This window comes from Cottoperca gobio, chromosome 3 (genome assembly GCF_900634415.1).
Source record: "Cottoperca gobio chromosome 3, fCotGob3.1, whole genome shotgun sequence".
Classification (NCBI taxonomy): domain Eukaryota; kingdom Metazoa; phylum Chordata; class Actinopteri; order Perciformes; family Bovichtidae; genus Cottoperca; species Cottoperca gobio.
Genome location: NC_041357.1, coordinates 189,066 through 210,591, shown reverse-complemented (window position 1 = coordinate 210,591; position 21,526 = coordinate 189,066). Strand labels below are relative to the sequence as shown.

The 21,526-nt window shown below is 43.9% G+C and overlaps 1 protein-coding gene across 4 annotated transcripts in view; it reads right to left on the bottom strand.

Annotated features, from left to right (window-relative positions):
* The window catches only part of cemip (cell migration inducing hyaluronidase 1), a 177,176-nt gene extending 155,822 nt beyond the window's left edge, over positions 1 to 21,354 (bottom strand). For 2 of the 4 annotated variants that reach the window (XM_029457798.1, XM_029457826.1), the window contains exon 1: positions 21,024 to 21,335. The gene's annotated coding sequence lies outside the window, so the exon portion shown is untranslated. Of the gene's footprint in view, positions 1 to 21,023 lie in introns of all 4 variants that reach the window. The other 2 variants (XM_029457806.1, XM_029457817.1) reach the window with 2 other exon arrangements.
* Between the last annotated feature and the right edge of the window lie 172 nt (positions 21,355 to 21,526).

The following is a 21,526-nucleotide window of genomic DNA, read 5'->3' as shown; positions in this document are numbered from 1 at the left end:
CAATTTGTGTAATCTGGGATGCTAAGAGAGACGCTTTTCCCACCACCCGCAGCATAACAGCAGTGACAGGCCTAAAGAAAGGAAATGATGAAGAAATGCATGCTTTCCTGAAAAAAAGCGAAGGCGTCTGGTTAGACAGCACTGGAGAAAGACATGACTCCTCTACATCAGCTACCATGTTGTGGAGAAATGCAGTGATAAAGGCCCTATCTACTCATGTCCAAAACTGTCTGAAGAGTGTGGTGGGACTAGACTCAATGCCTAATGCACTTTGGAGAGAGCACCTTGTGCATCATGACGAGCAACACAGGCAGACAGAAGTGCAGAAGGAAGAAGAACATCTGACAATCACCAGAAGATTGGCAAAGGCTCAAATGGCTGAGAAAGACACTGAGGCTGGAAGAACAAGAATTGGAAAGAGACCATGGAAGAGAACACACCAACCATCCTGACACAGAAGAAACACTCAAAGATATCCCATCATATTTGTGGACAACTGGAGACTATGATGTAGGTTTTGTGCCTCATCATGATGTCTCAGTGACTCTCAAAACAGAACAATCATCATGTTGGTTACCGCAATATAACCTAAAAAGAGAGCAGGTTGAAGGAATAGGAGCAACAATCAATGGACTCCTAGAAGCTGGCGTAATCAGACACTCAAACTCCATCTGGAACACACCCATTTTACCAGTCCCAAAAGCTGGCAACAAAGGCTGGAGAATGGTTCATGATTTAAGAAAAATCAACTCTGCTACAGTGTCACAAAATATACCTGTTCCAGACCCATATGTGGCGCTTCAAAATCTCAATCCTGAACACAAATACTTCACAGTCATAGATCTGGCTAATGCTTTCTTTTGTCTACCATTGGACCCTGAAGTACAAGACATATTTTCTTTCACATATAAAGGACAGAAATACACCTACAACAGAATGCCACAAGGCTACAAAGACAGCCCAGGACTGTTCAATCAAGCTCTGAAAAAAGACTTAAGCAGCTTACAACTGCCACCAGGTGTAACTCTGATACAGTACGTTGATGATTTGCTGCTCGCAGGCACTAGTGCTGAATCCTGCCGTGAAGCCACAGCAAATCTCCTTACACTACTTGCAGAAGCAGGATACAAAGTCAAGAAAGAAAAAACTCAAGTTGCAAGAAGATCAGTCACTTTCTTGGGAAGACTCATTTCTGCAAACAGCCTGACTCTAACCAATGCACAAAGGACCTCAATCCTATCACATGGAAAACCAAAGACAGTACAACACATGTTGGCATTTCTTGGATTGACGGGTTACAGTAGGACTCATGTACCAGATTATGGAAATCTGACTCAACCACTCAGAGACATGCTCTCAGAAGCAGGAAACAGAAACCTCACTGCTGAGCTCATCTGGACTACAGAAGGCGAAGAAGCTTTCACTAAGACTAAACAAGCCTTGGGACAAGCTGCACATCTATGCTCCCCAGACTACAATGATGATTTTCATTTGGATGTTTCTGAAACAGGAGGGATGGTAAATGGAGTCCTGTTTCAGAAAAAAGGGGGAGAAAGACATGTACTGATGTACCACAGCTCAAAATTGGACAATGTCGAACAAGGACAAACAGGTTGTACAAGACACCTGGCTGCTCTAGCAAAGACAATTCAAAAGACTGCACACGTGGTGATGTGCCACCCTCTCAAAGTAAACACTACACATGGTGTAGTGGCGTTTCTAAACTCACAAGCGTTCACTTTTTCTCCAGTTAGAAAAGTAAAGATAGAAGAAACACTAACTAAGCCCCACATCACATACGTGGCAGGGACAATCAACATGGCAACAGGACTGAATTCAGAAAACCATGACCCACATGACTGTGCATTTGTCTCACAACAAGATCTTAAAATTAGAACAGATTTGGAAACCGAACCATTGAATAATCCAGATAAAATTCTATACAGTGATGGCTGCTGCTACAAAGGAGATGAAGGAAATGTAGCTTCCTATGCTGTAGTGCAACAAAGTGGAGAAAACACACAAACTTTGGAAGCACACATCATTCCACAGCCAGCCTCTGCACAACTTGCAGAAATAGTCGCGTTAACACAAGCATTGAAACACGGAGAAGGCCAGAGAATAAATGTATACACAGACTCTGCTTATGCATATGGCGCTGTCCATATTGACGGCCCCCAGTGGATGAGAAGAGGTTTCCTGACTTCATCCAAAAATCCTGTCAAACATGCTGAAGCATTAAGAGCCCTACTGAAAGTGGCACTGCTGCCATCACATGTTGCTATAATGAAATGCAAAGGTCATCAGAAAACTGATACAGCAGTGGCAAAAGGAAATGATGCAGCAGACAAGGCAGCTAAAGTAGCAGGCGGCTACACTCAGCAAATGATTTGTTTGAACAGTGAAAATCAAGAGCAACTCACTTTGGAGAGCATCAAAGAAATGCAAGCACAAGCAGGAGTCTATGAGCATAATCAATGGGCTCATAAGGGAGCCACCAAGACTGAAGGAATCTGGAGAGCTCATGATGGCAGACTCGTGGCACCAGCTAAACTATGTCACCTGTTGATCAAATAAGCCCATGGCCCCACGCATGTTGGAAAACTAAGAACAACAAGGGACATAGAGGTAGAATGGTGGCACCCATTTATGAAAGAGATGGTTGAAAACTTTGTAACAGAATGTGATACCTGTTGTAAATTTAACAATAAAAGAACATACAAGTGTCCTATGGGTTGTTTTCCAGTGCCAGATGCACCATTCAAAGAGATATGTATTGACTATACAGACATGGGAGCAGAAAATGTGGTAAGAGGGTACAGATATGTTTTGGTAATGGTCGATCGTTTCACTAAGTGGATTGAAGCAATTCCCTGCAAAAAAGAAGATGCCAATTCTGTAATCAAATGGTTAAAAAATGAATTCATACCAAGGTATGGAGTTCCACGTTGCATACGATCAGATAATGGGACACACTTCACGAGCCATAAGCTTGAAGAAGTAGAAAAGTATTTTGGCATAATACACAAATTTGGGTCAGTATATCATCCGGCATCACAGGGTTTGGTAGAACGAGCTAATCAAACACTCAAAAGAAAACTTGCTAAAGCATGTTATGGTAACAAGTTAAAGTGGGTAAATGCCCTACCTTTGGCACTCATGTCAATGAGATCCTCACAAAGCAGTCAAACACATTTGTCTCCACATGAACTGTTAACCGGTAGACCAATGCCTGGCCCTCCACGCGAAGGAGGGCACGGTCCTGTATTAGATCTATGGCAGATTGAGGCAGATGAATATGTCAAGGCTTTGGCTAAAATTATCGAAGTTTTGTCTACACAGGTGGAAGCAGCAGCAGAAAAACCTGACGAACCACCAGAGACTCCTGTTGGACCAGGTGATTGGGTAAGGGTCAAGGTCCACAAAAGAAAGTGGTCTGAACCTACGTGGACTGGACCGTGGGAGGTGACAGAACGTACTTCACACGCGCTCCGGGTAAAAGGTAAAACAGGAGCTAATTGGCACCACCTCACACATTGTGTACCTGCACTGGCGCCTTCTCGCTGTTTAGCAGAAGTTAGTCAAGATTTGAACCTGCTGGAACAAAACAGTACTGACTAATTGATTTGTGAATCTAGAATCAGCACCAGAGGATAAATTGTCCTTAGATTAATCTAAGTTTCACTTGTCACAATTATTTGTTTGTCCGTCTAAGTGAGCAGATAGCAGATAAAACCAGTTAAAAATGCCACCAATAAAAGACAAAAAAGCGAAGGTAATAGTGTACCAGAAAATCTCTCCATGGGGAGACCCTCGGATGATAGCTGGGTTAGCACTGCTCACAATTGTTATAATGCTCCCCTTGACACTGAGCGTAGGAAGTAAGGAACCAAGCAATAGAGTAGCTAATCTTTGCCCAAATGAAGTTTACGACACACCAGACAATCTGACAACTAAACAAATCCAAGATGTGACTGAACGATTCCCTAATGAGATTGCACCCCCTAACACAATACTAACGCGACGAGTGAGACGCATGAGAAGCATGAAAAACAACGAAGCCGTAGATATTAAGGACGGTGGGATTACCGTTACAGTAGAGAGAGACAAGATCACCTCGTTTGAATTTGATGTAAACACCATGATGTCTGCTAATAGCTTCAAATGGAACACACAATGCGATTCCAACAAAGCCAAGTATCTGTGTAGGCCTCCCTGTCATTATCCCGATGTGTTTGCACACTCAAACGGGGGATGGATTAATCTAGACCACCCCTTGGTTGAAAAATGGAGAATCATTAAACAAAGCCCATGTGAATGTGGTGAAAGAGAACCACCTAATCCTAATCCTGATCCAAGAACTCTGCCCGGTAATGGGCATCCGACAAATTGTAACCCTGTGGTCATCACAGTCTTCCACCCTGAACTCTCTGATTCTGGCCTGTACTATTTAGGGATATCAAAGAATCCCAAAGACCCACTGTTCATGTTTTGGTTGAAGGTAATAGAGCCAAGCTTAATCCCTCTTGAGAAAAAGACCCAGAAAACGTACACCGGACTAGCAAAGAAGAAAATGAGTGTGACTTATCTGAACATCACTAATCTTAAAGAAACAATGGCAGTGGAGACAGGATATCAGGACAGTAATGCATGGCTGGATTGGGTGAGATACTCCGTTGAACAGAGTGGTCAAGCAAACTGTGTTGCATGCGCCGCTGCTAGACCTAGTTTAGCTACTATTCCATTTCCATTGAATCTGAGTAATGACCCAGCAGGTCTCCAGTGTATGTATGCTTTGTACACTCTTGTCAGTCCCGCAGGATGCACCTCTCTGGCCCTGTTGTATCCAGTGACCAGAATTGACTTCATTCCACCTCATTTTTTGGCCTATGACGGCGATTATGAGTGTATCACCAAGACCAGTGGCGCAGGCACTCAGGTAGGACATTTGAAATGGTGTAATTCCACTCTAAGGGTTTCCCACGGAGGGATGTTGTTTGGAGCAAAGATGTCTGTCATGGAATTTGCCAGAGCTGACGTATGGTGGTACTGTGGTACAAACACTTTGCATCCAGCCCTACCGCCAGATTGGGTAGGTACCTGTGCATTGATACAGTTGGTAATGCCTTTCTACATCCTGCCAATCTCTGCTGAAGAACTCTCCGGTCGGTCTAGTGGGAATGAGCTCCTGAGTCGAGGTAAACGTACTATTCCCAGAGGAAGTTTCAGCTCCACAATTTACATGGACTCCATGGGAGTACCACGTGGTGTCCCTGACGAATTCAAAGCTAGACATGAAATTGCAGCGGGTTTTGAGTTCATTTTCGTTCGAGTGACTGCCAACAAAAATGTAGCTTGGATTAATTACCTTTATTACAACCAGCAGAGATTAGCAAACAACACCGTAGATGCTTTCACTGGAGTGCATGAGCAATTAGGGCAGACTAGCCTGATGACATATCAGAACAGAATTGCATTAGACATGTTGTTGGCTGAAACAGGGGGTGTCTGCAAATTGTTTGGATCTATGTGTTGTACTTTCATCCCAAATAACACAGCCCCTGATGGATCCATTACCAAAGCCTTGGAAGGACTCAGCGCACTCAGCAAAGAGCTAGCCTCAAACAGTGGGGTAGAGAATTACTTCACAAGCTCCATGGAGCGTTGGTTTGGTCAGTATAAGATGATGGTGTTGAGCGTTCTGTTGATCATACCGATAATGATAGGTATACTAATCCTGTGTGGATGTTGCTGCATCCCATGCATCCGCACCCTAACCACTAAGCTGATCACCACCGCCCTGACCAAAGAGAGAGCTGAAGCAGGTCAGTTTTTGATGCACGGAGAAGGCGAGTTCCTCTTAGAGGAGGAAAGACAAAGCCTGCAGGTAGATGTTTTCGTGTGAATAAAATTCCACTAAATGATCACTCCTGCCATGCCTCAGCTACTGATTTTACTGTAGTTAGTCTCACACTGAAGGTACAGTCTACTACAGCTACCTCAGTCTTACATAGACATTGCAAGTTACCTATATTTACAGTCTTTTACTGATGTTCCAGGTATACTGAGATTTACTGTTTTTCTACTGTTTTTCTACTGTTTTTTTTATTAATGTTATAAGTGTGCTGAAATTGACAGTCTTTTACCAAAAGTGTTTTTATAAAAAATGAAGCTAAAAGGGATTTTTATACTGGAATAAAAGGTGAAGCTAAAAGAGATTTTTATACTAGAATACAAAGCTGTTACTCAAGGTATTCTTTATTAAAGACAAGGCTGCTACTAAAGGTATTCTTTATTAAAGACAAGGCTGCTACTAAAGATATTTTTTATCAAAGACAAAGTCACATTACCGAAGGTATTTTTATACTTATTTTTATAAGTCATTGTTCTCTAAATTCAGGTACGTTATTTGATTGAGGTATTCCCTATTTTTTAGTCATTGTTGTCTAATTCTGGTACGTTTTTGATTGAAATAAAAACCAAACAACTAAGAATGTATTATTTCATACCATATGCTGTATTCTTGCACCAATTGGTGCTTTATATTTACTGAATGATATACACACCATAAATGGTGTGTACGGAGGGAATTTGAGAAGTAAATAAACTCCTGATTGTATTGTGTCACATTTAATGATTATCACATGTACTCGTCCACCTCAATCAAAATGTATTATTGCACAACATGTATTTCTGCACAAATGTATAATGAGCACTATTTAGTTATGAATGTGAAGCACTGTAGGTTCTCTTCAAGGAGTTTCAGGTCCACCTCCATCTCGCCACATACAAGACGGCCAACCAAGGGGCATAACCGCGCCAACATGGACCAATGAGGGACGACGACACCCTTCTGTAGAGAATATAGCAAAATGTTTATGATGTTTTTGAACCACTTTCACTTGTACCAACAGACAGCTAACTGGCTCTTTATTGATTTGGACTGTGGACTTGGTGTGTGAAAGTGTCCTCGGCTGAGGGTATTTTTTGACATTGCTGTCATCATCACTTTAAATAAATAAGTATCTTGATCAACTAGAAGTTTACTGGATTCAATTGAAAGACTATCTCAGCGCCCTTTGGGCTTCAAAAACCCCACACTTAACTTCAACCTCTGGAATTTCAAAAACAGCTGTAACTCCTGAAATATATCTAGATTGTTTTACTCCAATCAACCTTAACCAAATAACTTCAACAATCTCATCGTTTAGAAAAAAAAAAGTCACTTTTTGGGCTTATGAGCTACTTTTGAAATGGCCAGGTCCAAGTGATTTACCTGGGGGGGGTAGTCTCTGTGTGTGCGGTAGCGAAACAGTGGTGAATGCGCAAGGCAAAAAAACCCGAAAAACTAGAATTTCTGGGGCCGTGGGGTTCCGTTGGGGGAATATATATGTTTGTTTTTTTTAACGGTGAGCGATCTACCCGCACTACACTACGATCAACCTTTTGGGCACCCCTGGTTTAAGCCATCAACCTGTCTTTTAGACCAGATTCCAACTAAATTGTTTAAAGAAGTGTTACCCTTAATTAACACCTCGTTATTAAATATAATCAACCTGTCTATTATCTGGCTACGTACCACAATCCTTTAAAGTAATAAAACCACTTCTTAAAAAGCCTAGTCTTGATCCAGAGGTTTTAGCCAACTATAGGCCGATATCTAACCGTCCTTTTCTCGCTAAGATCCTTGAGAAAGCAGTTGCAAAACAGTTGCGTGATTTTTTACATAATAATAGTTTATTTGAGGTTTTTCAATCTGAATGTAGAGTTAATCATAGCACAGAGACGGCACTGGTGAAAGTTACCAATAACCTTCTATTGGCATCAGACAAAGGACTTGTCTCGGTTCTTGTCTTGTTAGACCTCAGTGCTGCCTTCGACACTGTTGATCATGACATTCTACTACAGAGACTGGAACATTATGTTGGCATAAAAGGAACCGCACTAAGCTGGTTCAAGTCCTATTTATCCGAGCGATCTCAATTTGTACGTGTTAACGAGAAATCCTCAATGACAGCCAATGTCAGTCTTGGAGTCCCGCAAGGTTCTGTACTTGGACCGATTCTATTCACCTTATATATGCTTCCTTTGGGCAATATTATAAGGAACCACTCTATAAACTTTCATTGCTAAGCGGATGATACCCAATTATATCTATCAATTAAACCAGATGAAACCAATCAATTGTCTAAACTTCAAGCATGCCTTAAGGACATAAATACTTGAATGTCTAGCAACTTTTTGATGTTAAACACAGACAAAACTGAAGTTATTATACTTGGCACTAAACGCCTCCGAAACGCATTTTCTAATGACATAGAAGCTCTGGATGGCATTAATTTGGCCTCCAGCACCACCGTAATGAATCTTGGCGCTATCTTAGATCAGGATCTGTCTTTTAACTCCCACATAAAACAAATCACAAAGACTACCTTCTTTCATCTACGTAACATTGCAAAAATAAGACACATCCTGTCTCAAAATTATACAGAAAAACTAGTCCATGCATTTGTTACTTCAAAGCTGGATTACTGCAACTCATTGTTTTCAGGTTGTCCCAAAAAGTTGGTTAAGACTCTTCAGCTGATCCAACATGCAGTGGCACGTGTATTCACAAGAATTAGGAAACGGGATCATATTACTCCTATATTAGTTGCTCTATGCTGGCTCCCGGTAAAATACAGAATAGAATTCAAAATCCTTCTCCTGACTTACAAAGCAATCAGGCTGGAGTCAGGCTCCAGCATATCTTAAAGATCTCATAGTACCTTATAAACCAAATAGAGCAGGGGTGGCTAACCAGTCAGAGGTTAAGAGCCAAAAATGTTACTATGCAAAGAGCAACATCATACACAGTCACAGATGCGCGCACCCCCCCCCCCCTTCTCTCTTTTGTTCTCAGCCTTTCTCTGTGCTCCCTCACTCTCTCTCACAGACACAATTTAAATCTAAAACTTTATACACACACACACACACACACACACACACACACACACACACACACACACACACACACTGAGAGAAATTGAATTAAACCTCTCCTACCAGTATTCAGAGGCCAGTTATCAACAATGGACATTGTGTGCACTCTCACACACACAAAGTCTCAGTAAATAAATGTGAAAAGTTTTTTATCTTCCTATGCATGTTGCTTCTTTAAATTTAGTGGGACTTCTGACATTCCTTGCCTTGAACAATCCTCCTCAAATCTGGCTTGTATTCCATTGTGGTCACTCGAAGCAATTCTTTCACATGTGTGTCAGTCAGAACAGATCGATACTTTGATTGCACGCGTTTCAGGGTAGATAACACCGACTCACAGACGTATGTTGACCCAAACATTGATAGTAGCTTGAGGGCAGCCCGTTTGTGCCAATGAAAAAAATATCCCAATGTCAGTTTTCCAGAACTCAAGGGTCCCTTCCCTCAGAACAGGTTTCAGTCGGTCTTCCTCAGAAATTTCAATCTCCAACTGGGCCACCGCCTCGTCCGTGACTATTGCATACCTGTCAACCCTCCCGTTTTTTCCGTAATTATCCCGTATTTTTAACCTTTCAGAAATAAAAATAGGCCTAATTAAAAAAAGTGTAAAGTGGCCTCCGGTAAAGCTGATGGCAGTATTATGTTTAACTTTAGCTGAAAAACGTTATCCGCGAGTAAACACACAGAAGAAGAAAACAGGAACAATAATACAGAAGAAGACGAAAACATATGGACAAACTTGTGCTTTTTGTAAAGTGTGCCATTCAGATGTTAGCGTCGCACACGGCGGAATAAGCGATGTTCACCAGCAAGAAAAATCGTCCAAGCACAAGCACGCCAAGAGGTACAAAAACATATCCTGTCAATGACTTCATGTGTGACAAGAACTGTTTCAGAGGCAAACCAAGTGACCAAAGCTGAGGGAAATATGTCAATGCTTTGCGTTAAAAATAATGTAGCCTTCAGCTTCTGCGTTGATTTCAGTCGCAGTGTAGCGGACAGGTTTCCCGACTCTGCCATCGGAAGGAAGTCCTCGTCGGGGAAAACAAAAGCCACAATCATCAAATAACTTGATGATAATAACTAATAAATAAAATACATAAATCTTATAAACATGTCTGTACAAGTAATACATACTTTAAATAAACATGTATTTCCTGAATGTATATACCCGTCCCTTATGTGTTTACGTTTACATTGGTGGCTGAGAGCTGTTAAGATATGTCCGCTTGCTTTTAGCAAGAAAATGAGGGAAAATGCGCTAATTCTCCCTTTTGAAGAAGTGTCTTAAAAAGTTTCAGTTTGTTAACAAACACAAATACATTTTGCACTAGGTCAGGCAGCATTTTTATATGAATATTGTGATGTCTTGAGAGGCAGGGTCATAGATAGGAGATACATTCCCTCCCGGTGGATGCAGCAGGGATTACATATTGCTGCCCAGCTGTACCATATCAGCTGATTGCTCTAGTACAGCAGCTAACAGGGAGGAAGAAGACAGTGGAGAGGGAGAGACAACGCCGGAGGTGAAGAGAAGGTTTTTGATTTGAATACCCGTTTTGTTTGTCTGTAAGAAATAAATTAAAGAACTAAATACACCGGATTTAAGTTTGACAACTATGTTTTGGTTGTCTTCATTTCCTGCACCCACACCTCCAGAGCTCCCAGAGGAAAGCTCCCGACCTCAAGACATGACAATATGAACTCTCCCACTCTAATAAAACGTCCTATGCTGGTCTTCATATTTTTGCTTAGCTGTGCATTTTTTCCCTGCCATTTTAGGATCGAACTCAGATGGTCAGATATTGTTTACTCAACGATAGGTTTTTCCCCACTCGAAGGTGATTGGTTCACTGAATCGCAGGCATTTTTGTGATTGGCTCTTGGGCCACATCAAAATTAGACGCACTGTCATGTTCTCATACTGACAGCACACATACACACACACTCACAAATAAAATTCGATATGGACTGAAGAGCCGCGGGTTGGCCACTAGAGCATTGCGCTCCCAGAATGCAGGGTTACTAGAATCTCGAAGAGCACAATGGGAGCCAGAGCCTTCAGCTATCAAGCTCCTCTCCAGTGTAACCAGCTTTCAGTTTGTGTTCAGGAGGCAGACAACCTCTCCACATTTAAGAGAAGGCTGAAGACTTTCCTTTTTGATAAAGCTTATAGTTAGGGCTTGCTCCGACTTGCCTTGGATCAGCCCCTAGTTAAGCTAGGCTTAAACTGCCGGGGGACACCTCCCCGCTCTCCTCCTTCTCTTCCTCTCCCTCTCTATCTGTATGAATTTATGTAAATGTATGTTACTAACTCAGCATCCAGAGCATCATCCCCGGAGTTTCTGTGTCTCATGTGGCAGGTTGCCACTGATAAAGTTTACGTCAGGATCAGGAATCGTGGCTGCGGCTGCTGCCCTGTTCCTGGTGGACACCAGGAAGCCTTTTTGACATTTTCCTGGATTCATCTATACTTTCTCTTTTTTCAACACAACATAATTTCTGTCAAATGTTGTATTTGTACTATGTTGTTTATCCTGTACACACAACATCTATTGCACGTCTGTCCGTCCTGGGAGAGGGATCCCTCCTCAGTTGCTCTCCCTGAAGTTTCTTCCATTTTTCCCCCTTTAATTATGGGGTTTCTTTTAGGAAGTTTTTCATTGTGCGATGCGAGGGTCTAAGGCAGGGGTGGGGAACCTCCGGCCTCCGAGCCGTATACGGCCCTCGAGAGCATTTGATCCGGCCCTCGAGGTAATTCGTAAAACGCACGCAAAAATCCACTTGCAAAAAAACTAGACGCAATATTTTAAACGGCCGACTGACAGGGTCCCTGAACACAACACGAGCGGAACGTGTCATCACGTGGTCACGTCATGTCAAAAAACTTCAATTTTAAACTAGACTGTCATTGACATCAGCGAACGCAGCATGGCGAGTGTAAAACAGAGAAAGCTGGACGCGAAATGTCGCACGATTATTTCTTTGTGGAAGTAAAAGGCCAGTGTGTCTAGTTTGTGTGGCCATTCTTGCGGTGATGAAAAATAATCTCGAGCGTCATTACTGCACGAAACATGCCGAACTGCACGAGCTGAAAGGATGAGTGCGTTTGGATAAAGTTAACTCTCTTCAGCGGAGTTTGGCCCAACAAGCAGCTCTCTGCAGAGCGTAACATACAAACATGGAAAGATAGATAGGTAGACCACCACACCAAGAACAGACTATTCCACCACTGCTGTGCAATTATCATGTACAATACTCACTTTTTAGAATTTGTGCAATTATCACTGCCATGTGCAATATTCACTTTATTTTCTATCAACCACTTGGTACTTATATTATTTGTTATTCTATTTAATTATTGTTTACTGCCTTTTTACTTCATATGTTCTTTTGCTGTGACAAGATACATTTCCCCGTTGTGGGACTAATAAAGGATTGTTGATTTCTGATAAAACAGAAAGATACATGGATAAAAATGTTGCTTTTTTGCACAGCATAAAAGAAAGGTGAAATGAATGGGCTGTGTCTTAAATTAAATTTGCAGAGGTTATGAGTTCAATAATTAGTACGGCCCTCGAAGGATGTTGTAAAAAAAAAAATGGCCCTTGATAGGAAAAAGGTTCCCCACCCCTGGTCTAAGGACAGAGGGTATCATATGATGTACAGTCTGTAAAGCACACTGAGACAAATGTATCATTTGTGATATTGGGCTATATAAATAAATTTGATAACTTTTTTTAAAAGATTTTTTAAATACTTTTCCTTCACCTGCCTTCTTGGTAGTTCTTCATTTTAATAGTGTAAATCTTAAAACTAGTCAAGACATCCACTTAAGTTCAGTTATTATATTTTCTACAAAAAGAAAGACACGCACACAGAGCCCAGCCATGCTCCTTTATCTCTGTCGACAGCTCCATGTCTGCTCTGATTTTCCTTAAAAACTACTAATCACTGCTGAGGCATTCATGGCATGTTGCATTAAGGCCCTGCAGCAGCTTCATATAGACTTCAATCTACAAAACAACTCCCATCAGTGTGTCGTAGTGCTCGGCACAGAGTCTGCTCTGTGTGAATAAGGACAATTTACGGAGAATATATCCAGCTGTGAATAGCTCCATGTATTTTAGGAATGCTCTGAATGGAAACAGCCAGTCCTCCCACTGAAAAGGAGGGGAATTCACTCCAGACACAGAGATTATATAAAAATACATTAAAAAAAATACCTCTCTGGGAACCATCACCTTATCGTGGTGGAGAGGTTTGTGTGTCCCTATGAACCTGAGAGCTGTGTTGTCTGGAGCCTAGTGCTCCTGGTAGGGTCTCCCAAGGCAAATTGGTCTCAGGCGAGGGGCCAGACTAAGAATGGTTCAAAAACGACTTCATGAAAGAAAGAGAAAGGAAAGGAGAGACCCTGCCCGGAGGAAGCCCGGGGCCCCCGTCTGGAGCCAGGCCCAGAGGGAGGGCCCGACAGCGAGCGCCTGGTGGCCGGGTTTGCCACGGAGCCCGGTCGGGCACAGCCCGAAGAAGCTACGTGGTGCCTCCCATCCATCCATCCTGTGGGCCCACCACTCATGGGAAAAACCGCTGGGGTCGGGTGCGCTGTCACACGGGTGGCAGTGATGGTCAGGGACCTCGACGGACCAGACCCGGGCAGCAGAGGCTGGCTCTGGGGACGTGGAACGTCACCTCTCTGTGGGGGAAGGAGCAGGAAATAGTGCGGGAGGTGGATCGCTACCAGTTGGATCTCGTGGGGCTTACCTCCACGCACAGTCTTGGCTCTGGAACCGTACTCCTGGATAGGGGTTGGACTATATTCTTCTCCGGAGTTGCCCAAGGTGTGAGGCGTCGGGCCGGGGTGGGGATACTCACTAGCCCCCGGCTGAGCGCCGCTACGTTGGAGTTTATCCCGGTGGACGAGAGGGTCGCCTCCCTACGCCTTCGGGTTATGGGGGGGAAAACTCTGACTGTTGTTTGTGCCTATGCCCCAAACCGCAGTTCTGAGTATTCGGCCTTCTTGGAGACCCTGAATGGAGCCCTGCAGGGGGCTCCAGTAGGGGACTCCGTAGTCTTGCTGGGAGACTTCAACGCACACGTGGGAAACGATGGAGACACCTGGAGAGGCGTGATTGGGAGGAAGGGCCTCCCTGATCTAAACCCGAACGGTCGTTTGTTGTTAGACTTCTGTGCTAGTCATGGAATGGCCATAACAAACACCATGTTCAAACATAAGGATGCTCATAAGTGCACGTGGTACCAGAGCACCCTAGGCCAAAGGTCAATGATCGATTTCGTAATCGTATCATCTGATCTGAGGCCGCATGTTTTGGACACTCGGGTGAAGAGAGGGGCGGAGCTGTCGACTGATCACCATCTGGTGGTGAGTTGGATCAAGGGGTTGGGGAAGACTCTGGACAGACCTGGTAAACCCAAACGGGTAGTGCGGGTGAACTGGGAACGTCTGGAGGAAGCCCCTGTCCTGGGGATCTTTAACTCACACCTCCGGCGGAGCTTTTCAGCTATCCCTGTGGAGGTTGGGGGCATTGAACCTGAGTGGGCGATGTTCAATACCTCTATTGCTGAAGCTGCGGTGATGAGCTGTGGTCTCAAGGTCTTAGGTGCCTCAAGGGGCGGTAACCCTCGAACACCGTGGTGGACCCCGGTGGTCAGGGAAGCCGTCTGACTGAAGAAGGAGTCCTCCCGGATAACATAACCATGTTATCCGGGAGGACTCCGGAAACAGTTGCAGGGTATCGAAGGACTAGAAGGGTGGCAGCTTCTGCCGTGTCAGAGGCAAAGCAGCGGGTGTGGGAGAAGTTCGGAGAAGCTATGGAGAAGGACTTTCGGTCGGCACCAAGGTGCTTCTGGAAAACCATCCGGCACCTCAGGAGGGGGAAGCGAGGAACCATCCAAGCTGTGTACAGCAAGGGTGGGACCCTGCTGACTTCAACTGAGAAGGTTATCGGCCGCTGGAAGGAGCACTTTGAGGAACTCCTGAATCTGACTAACACGCCCTCTATGGTTGAGGCAGAGCTGGAAGCTGATGGGGGATCATCGTCAATTTCCCTGATGGAAGTCACTGAGGTAGTCAAACAACTCCACTGTGGCAAAGCCGCAGGGGTTGATGAGATCCGTCCAGAAATGCTGAAGGCTTTGGGTGTTGAGGGGCTGTCTTGGTTGACACGCCTCGTCAACATTGCGTGGAAGTCTGGGACAGTGCCTAGGCGTTGGCAGACCAGAGAGTGTGTGCCAACTACAGGGGTATCACACTTCTCAGCCTCCCTGGTAAAGTCTACTCCAAGGTACTGGAAAGGAGGGTTCGGCCGGTAGTCGAACCTCTGATTGAAGAGGAACAATGCAGATTCCGTCCTGGTCGTGGAACAACAGACCAACTCTTTACTCTTGCAAGGATCCTGGAGGGGGCCTGGGAGTGCGCCCATCCGGTCTACATGTATTTTGTGGATCTGGAGAAGGCGTATGACCGGGTCCCCCGGGTGATACTGTGGGAGGTGCTGCGGGAGTATGGGGTGAGGGGGTCACTTCTGAGGGCCATCCAATCCCTGTACGCCCAAAGCGAGAGTTGTGTCCAGATACTCGGCAGTAAGTCGGACTCGTTTCCCGTGAATGTTGGCCTCCGCCAGGGCTGCGCTTTATCACCAATCCTGTTCGTGATTTTCATGGATAGGATATCGAGGCGTAGTCGTGGAGGAGAGGGGTTGCAGTTCGGTGACCTGAGGATCTCATCGCTGCTCTTTGCAGATGATGTGGTCTTTATGGCCTCATCGGTCTGTGACCTTCAACAGTCACTGGATCGGTTCGCAGCCGAGTGTGCAGCGGTTGGGATGAGGATCAGCACCTCCAAATCTGAGGCCATGGCTCTCAGCAGGAAACCGGTGGATTGCCTACTCCGGGTAGGGAATGAGCCATTACCCCAAGTGAAGGAGTTCAAGTACCTCGGGGTCTTGTTCGCGAGTGAGGGGACAATGGAGCGAGAAGATTGGCCGGAGAATCGGAGCAGCGGGGGCGGTATTACAGTCACTTTACCGCACCGTTGTGACGAAAAGAGAGCTGAGCCAGAAGGCAAAGCTCTCAATATACCGGTCGATCTTCGTTCCTACCCTCACCTATGGTCATGAAGGCTGGGTCATGACCGAAAGAACGAGATCACGGGTACAAGCAGCCGAAATGGGTTTTCTCAGACGGGTGGCTGGCGTCTCCCTTAGAGATAGGGTGAGAAGCTCAGCCATCCGTGAGAGACTCGGAGTAGAGCCGCTGCTCCTTTACGTTGAAAGAAGCCAGTTGGGGTGGTCCCTAGGGAGGTGTTCCAGGCACGTCCAGCTGGGAGGAGACCCCGGGGAAGACCCAGGACTCGGTGGAGAGATTATATCTCCTCACTGGCCTGGGAACGCCTCAGGATCCCCCAGTCGGAGCTGGAGGATGTGGCCCGGAGAAGGGAAGATTGGGGTTCCTTACTGGAGCTGCTGCCCCCGCGACCCGATCCCGGATAAGCGATAGACGATGGATGGATGGACATTTAAAAACATTTTTTTTTTTAAAAAGGAGCCCTCCACTTAAAGTTGCAATAGATAACATGTTTGCTTTAAATTATGAAGTAAATGTTGATTGCTCAAAGTAAAGACTGTAAAATAATGACACTATCGGCATAGATCTGTTCCCTATAAGTCTTGCATTCACTATGCAATTTCACATAAAATCCTTAGATATGTACACTGCATCACTGCTTAACAGAGAGCTTTTCACTAAGAGAAGACTCAACAAATTGGCATACAACTGACTGAAAAGAGGGCAACGAGGGAGAGACGTTCTACGAAGCTAGATCAGTAAGTAACAAAACCTGCCTACTTATTAATTAGCCAGAGATCGCGTGAACTGAATATTGTCATTGACCGGAATAATCTGAAGGTCATCCATTAACATAGAGGGCGATCTACCGTGACTTTAAATAATTCACAGTGCGTTGAAGAGCTACGGACCGGAGGTGTTGGAGCACTGGATTTGTGAACTCAATACAATTATTGACATTTGATCTATATTTTTTTTTTTTCAAATTGAATTTATCAGTTTAAATGGAACTTCATAATAAGAATACAAATCTTAAATTAAAACACAAAGAGAAAATAACACACATAGTCAATCACAAACTGTACATCATGTGAAAGCGAAACAGCATGCCATAGCAACCTGCAAATCTCAACAAATCCAGCGTAGGTTATAAAAACAAAACAGGAATCAAGTTGCTTCCTTGCCTGAAAATAAAATGTGGGGAACATGTGGCAGTTTTTGGAAAGTCCTTTTTTTCTTGTGTTCTACAACATAAATCAGCTTTTGCCTATAGGCCTATATGCTGACAATATATGTACTAGTTATATATTCAGAGGTCTATTAATAGCCTGCAAAAGTTGGTCAAGTCAATTCCTGCAAATCAAAACTTGGGTGTGTGCTCCACTACATCCCTCTTCAGGGCTCTGATCTAAATTGGCCTCTTGGGATCCAAACAGAACAAGACGTGGCTGCTTTGTGAGATTTAAATGGTAGCTTTTAAGCGGTTGCTGTAGTTAAACTTTGAGCAGCTGCACTGGTACGTGGACATGCAGGTAGAGTTGGATATGGGTCTGTATTTCTGGATCACATCAATCCACAAAACAGAGGACTTGCACATAAAACATTAGCAGCTGTATGTTGTAGAGCCAGGGCAGTGCCTGGAATCAATTTACACAGTTATTCACACAAGCCCATCGCTGCTTTCTTTCAGTAATAAGAACATGGACTGGGTAGATGGGGGTGAAGCAAGTACAGGCAGGAAAACTACTGTTCTAAACAATTTCACAGCCCATAAGGAGTTGATGGATGGGTAAAAGAAAATCCGCCTGGGTGACCTTATCTACGAATATGAAACCATTTTTGTCCAAAGCAGAACAGAGGAGAAAGCAGCCGACAGCCTGACCAGAGGGGAGAGAAATGTTCTTTCTACAATTGAGGCTCGAGAGCTGAGGTTTCCTTAAGTAAACTGTGGCCTTTGGCTGCCGGCCAAATCATCCACGGTGGCAGCTCTCAACCAGTTCCGTCTGTGTGGAAACTCCAGCCTACACAGGAAAGTGAAGGCTTTTTCTCTGCCAAGGCTTGTGTACCTCACATTTGAAAAACATTGCTTTCAATAGAATTAAAACAAGAACGGCCAAATGGGTGTGTGTACTTGCAATGCTTATAGTTGTTGCTAGATTCTTTTTTTTTTTTTTTTTTTTAAGTAATCCGAGAGCACATGCTACTTTCGTCATTTCAGTGATAACTAAACTAAACAAAAATGTCCTTTTCTCTTTTGAGCTCACATAAGGATGTGAGCTCAAAAGAGAAATATTTCATCGCTGTGTGTAGTATGAATATTTTTACAGCAGCATTTTCCTTCTTATTATAGAGTATAAAGATGCAATCATTGATATTTTGGCCACTTGGGGGCAGCATAACAAGCTTAAAACCCAACAACACATTTTCACCATTTAAAAAAGGTTCTCAATCTTAAATTCAGAGCAGTTTAGATTGAGCGATGCCCCTACACATGGCAACGACTGATCTGGCAGCTAGCAGATACGACAGCGCTGGTGTCATCAGTGGTACCCGCCGTACGAGTGCAGTGGGGCTGCCATTAGCTAGTGCAGCTTTAAGTTTTTTGCATGTAGTGCTATTCTATCCGTCGATTAAGCCAGTCTCTCAATCATCACTGCTCATGCTAAGAACACAGTTCTTACTACAAACAACAACAAGGAATCCTCTCCTGTACAACTAGCGCTTAGCAGCAGAATGTGAAAATACTTCACAGGCTTCGCTCTCATGCCATACTCAGACCAACAGAAGTATCTTATGCTATTTTCTCAACAATAGCTTTACTTCCTTCTCACAGGGACCTACATGGTTCATGGTTTCTTCAGCCAATATTTCAGGTTCAGCAGCAGAGAACTTCCACATTTTATTTTGTGCTCCATTGCAGTGCGACATAATCAAGATGCAGCTTTAACAATCTCACATCAGGTCTTAATTAGCGGGAGTGCATTCAAATGAAATTCACCGCACCTTTGCTCATTTACATCCTCACCTCATAAATACCGCTCGAAATTAAAAAGATTCAGAGACACAAAATGTTGTGGCCTTAACAGTCATTTGTGGTACTTAATGGGAAGTCTAATGACTATTTTATGAAGTGAAGTTCACAACTCAGTTATATCAGTGATCCATAGCAGCAAAACAGTTATACAAAAGTCTCCCACATTACCACTTTAAATCCATGCTGTGTAACCTTTGCTAAACAGCAGCCACTGTGGCCACAAGGTAATGACATTGTGAATTTCCCTTCATTTTCCAACATCGTCCTAGTCAGATGCTTTAAAGACATCATTAATATATATATTAATATATATATATATATATATATATATATATATATATATATATATATATATATATATATATATATATTAATATATATATTAATATATATAATATAATATATATATTAAAGTAAAACACATTATTGCAGACGTAATGTAATCGGAGTGCAATCAGACCAGATCAGCCAGACCATCTGAATGTGATCCCAGCCAGGTGTGCATTAAATCTGTACAGTGTCTCTACAACGGGTGAGGCGAGGGTCACGTGACTGATTGCAGATTGCAGTTCGATAGTGACAGTAACATTAGCCTAGTTAGCAAGGCACACACGCACATGCAAGTCAGCTGTAGATGAAAGGTAATGCCACTACACCTAAGCTTGTGTAATTCTTGCTCTAGGTTCACTCCCTGGGACACACACTCTCTACACAGTCATATTTTCTACTTTTATGATCAACAACAACACCCACCAGACGTGCTCTTGCTGGTATTAACTTATTTTAGCCTCAACTAGTTCTGTCATTTTTTACAGAGCAGGTCACTCAGACACAAATTGTAGTCAATGAGAATGCCATCCTACTCCTCATTATCATCAAAACTGCCACTCTTTCGCAGCCTGCTCATACTCCTGTTGCTTGTTACAGTGTTATTCTGCTCCTCATCATGTCATCATCACTGGCAAACACTGAAGGTGATAAGGAAACACAGTAGTCAGCCACAGACAGCTCTGAGGCATCGTCATTTCATCAGCCCAAGCACATCCCCACATTCTGCAGTCACAAACACAGAATGTGCTTACTAGCACATGGTTGGCACTAGGCAGGTAAGTGTTGGTCAAAAAATATGATATGCCAGTATTTCTCCAAATATATATAATTCCTGGCATTATGGGAAAGGCTTGGAAACATAATTTACACAATTATGCAAGACATCTATATATGAAATGTGAAGAAAGAACGGTTTCCGTATGGATTGCACTGGGAGATTGTGGACTCTTGACCTTGGTACTTCTAAACATTCTGGCTACAGCCCTGATGTACCAAGATCTGTACAGAAAACACAGTTGATAAGCATCATCCCTGCAGATATTGAGGAGAAAAGGTCCACTAACCTGTTGAAGGAGACTGGAGAGCACAGTGCACTCGTTTCCTCTGGAGCCGAACAGCAGCGCGGAACTACCGCTGAACAGTACGCACCATTCATAGGCTAGAGGAGAAGGAAACCTGCAGTCGGCTGCTTTAAATTGGCGGTGAATAGCGAACTGAACATGCTCTATTCCGAGAACAGTAGCCTATATAGTTTGATTGTTTAGGATCAGAACCTCTTACACTCAAGTTAATTTTAGAAGGTCCATCAGCCTATACGTGCGGCTTATATCTGCAATTAAAATCAGCATCAAGAGATAGCGCGACAACTGAACACCAGTGCTGCCTGAATGTATCCATGTGGAGACTGCGCTCCTCAACACTTCATACCCAGCAGCTGTACTTTGTTATTTACAGTATGTATTGCATTTCAGTTCCAGCTGCAAGGACAGTACAACCACGGTGAGATGAACGGTTTGTTTATGACAGAATTCAAGAACCGTGTGCTGGAAACTGATCAGTTCTATCAGCGCGCACTGACCGGGAGTCCACTTACCTTTGCCCCCAAGTCGTGTCAAGACATGCAGCGTGTGTTCAATAGTCCACACGCTGAGATGTAGACTACAGACCGCGACCCTCTTCAGTCCGTTGTGGCTGCATGCAGAGAACGAAGTGAGCTTCCTTCCCCAGTAGCACGCGTTACTCGCACACAAACCTTATTTGCCGAAGAACCAACTCTGTATGTGGCATAATGTAATCACACACAACATACCCCATGCCCCTGGAAAGGTGTTAAAGAGTCCACGGAGACCTACAGCATGTAATCCGTCTCTAGTCCCGGAGCCTGTGAGCCGCGCAGCTCAGAGGAGTGCAGTGATGGAGCGGAGAGCTGAGAATGTGTCGGCCAGTGTCAGAGCGCAGAGATACAGACATTCCAGTTCCGAGGCGCACGTGGCAGCACCGCCTCTCGTTACTCCAGCTGAAGGAAATACACGCCCACTGGTTGTGCGTGTGCGTGCGCGCGCGTGTGTGTGTGTGTGTGTGTGTGTGTGTGTGTGT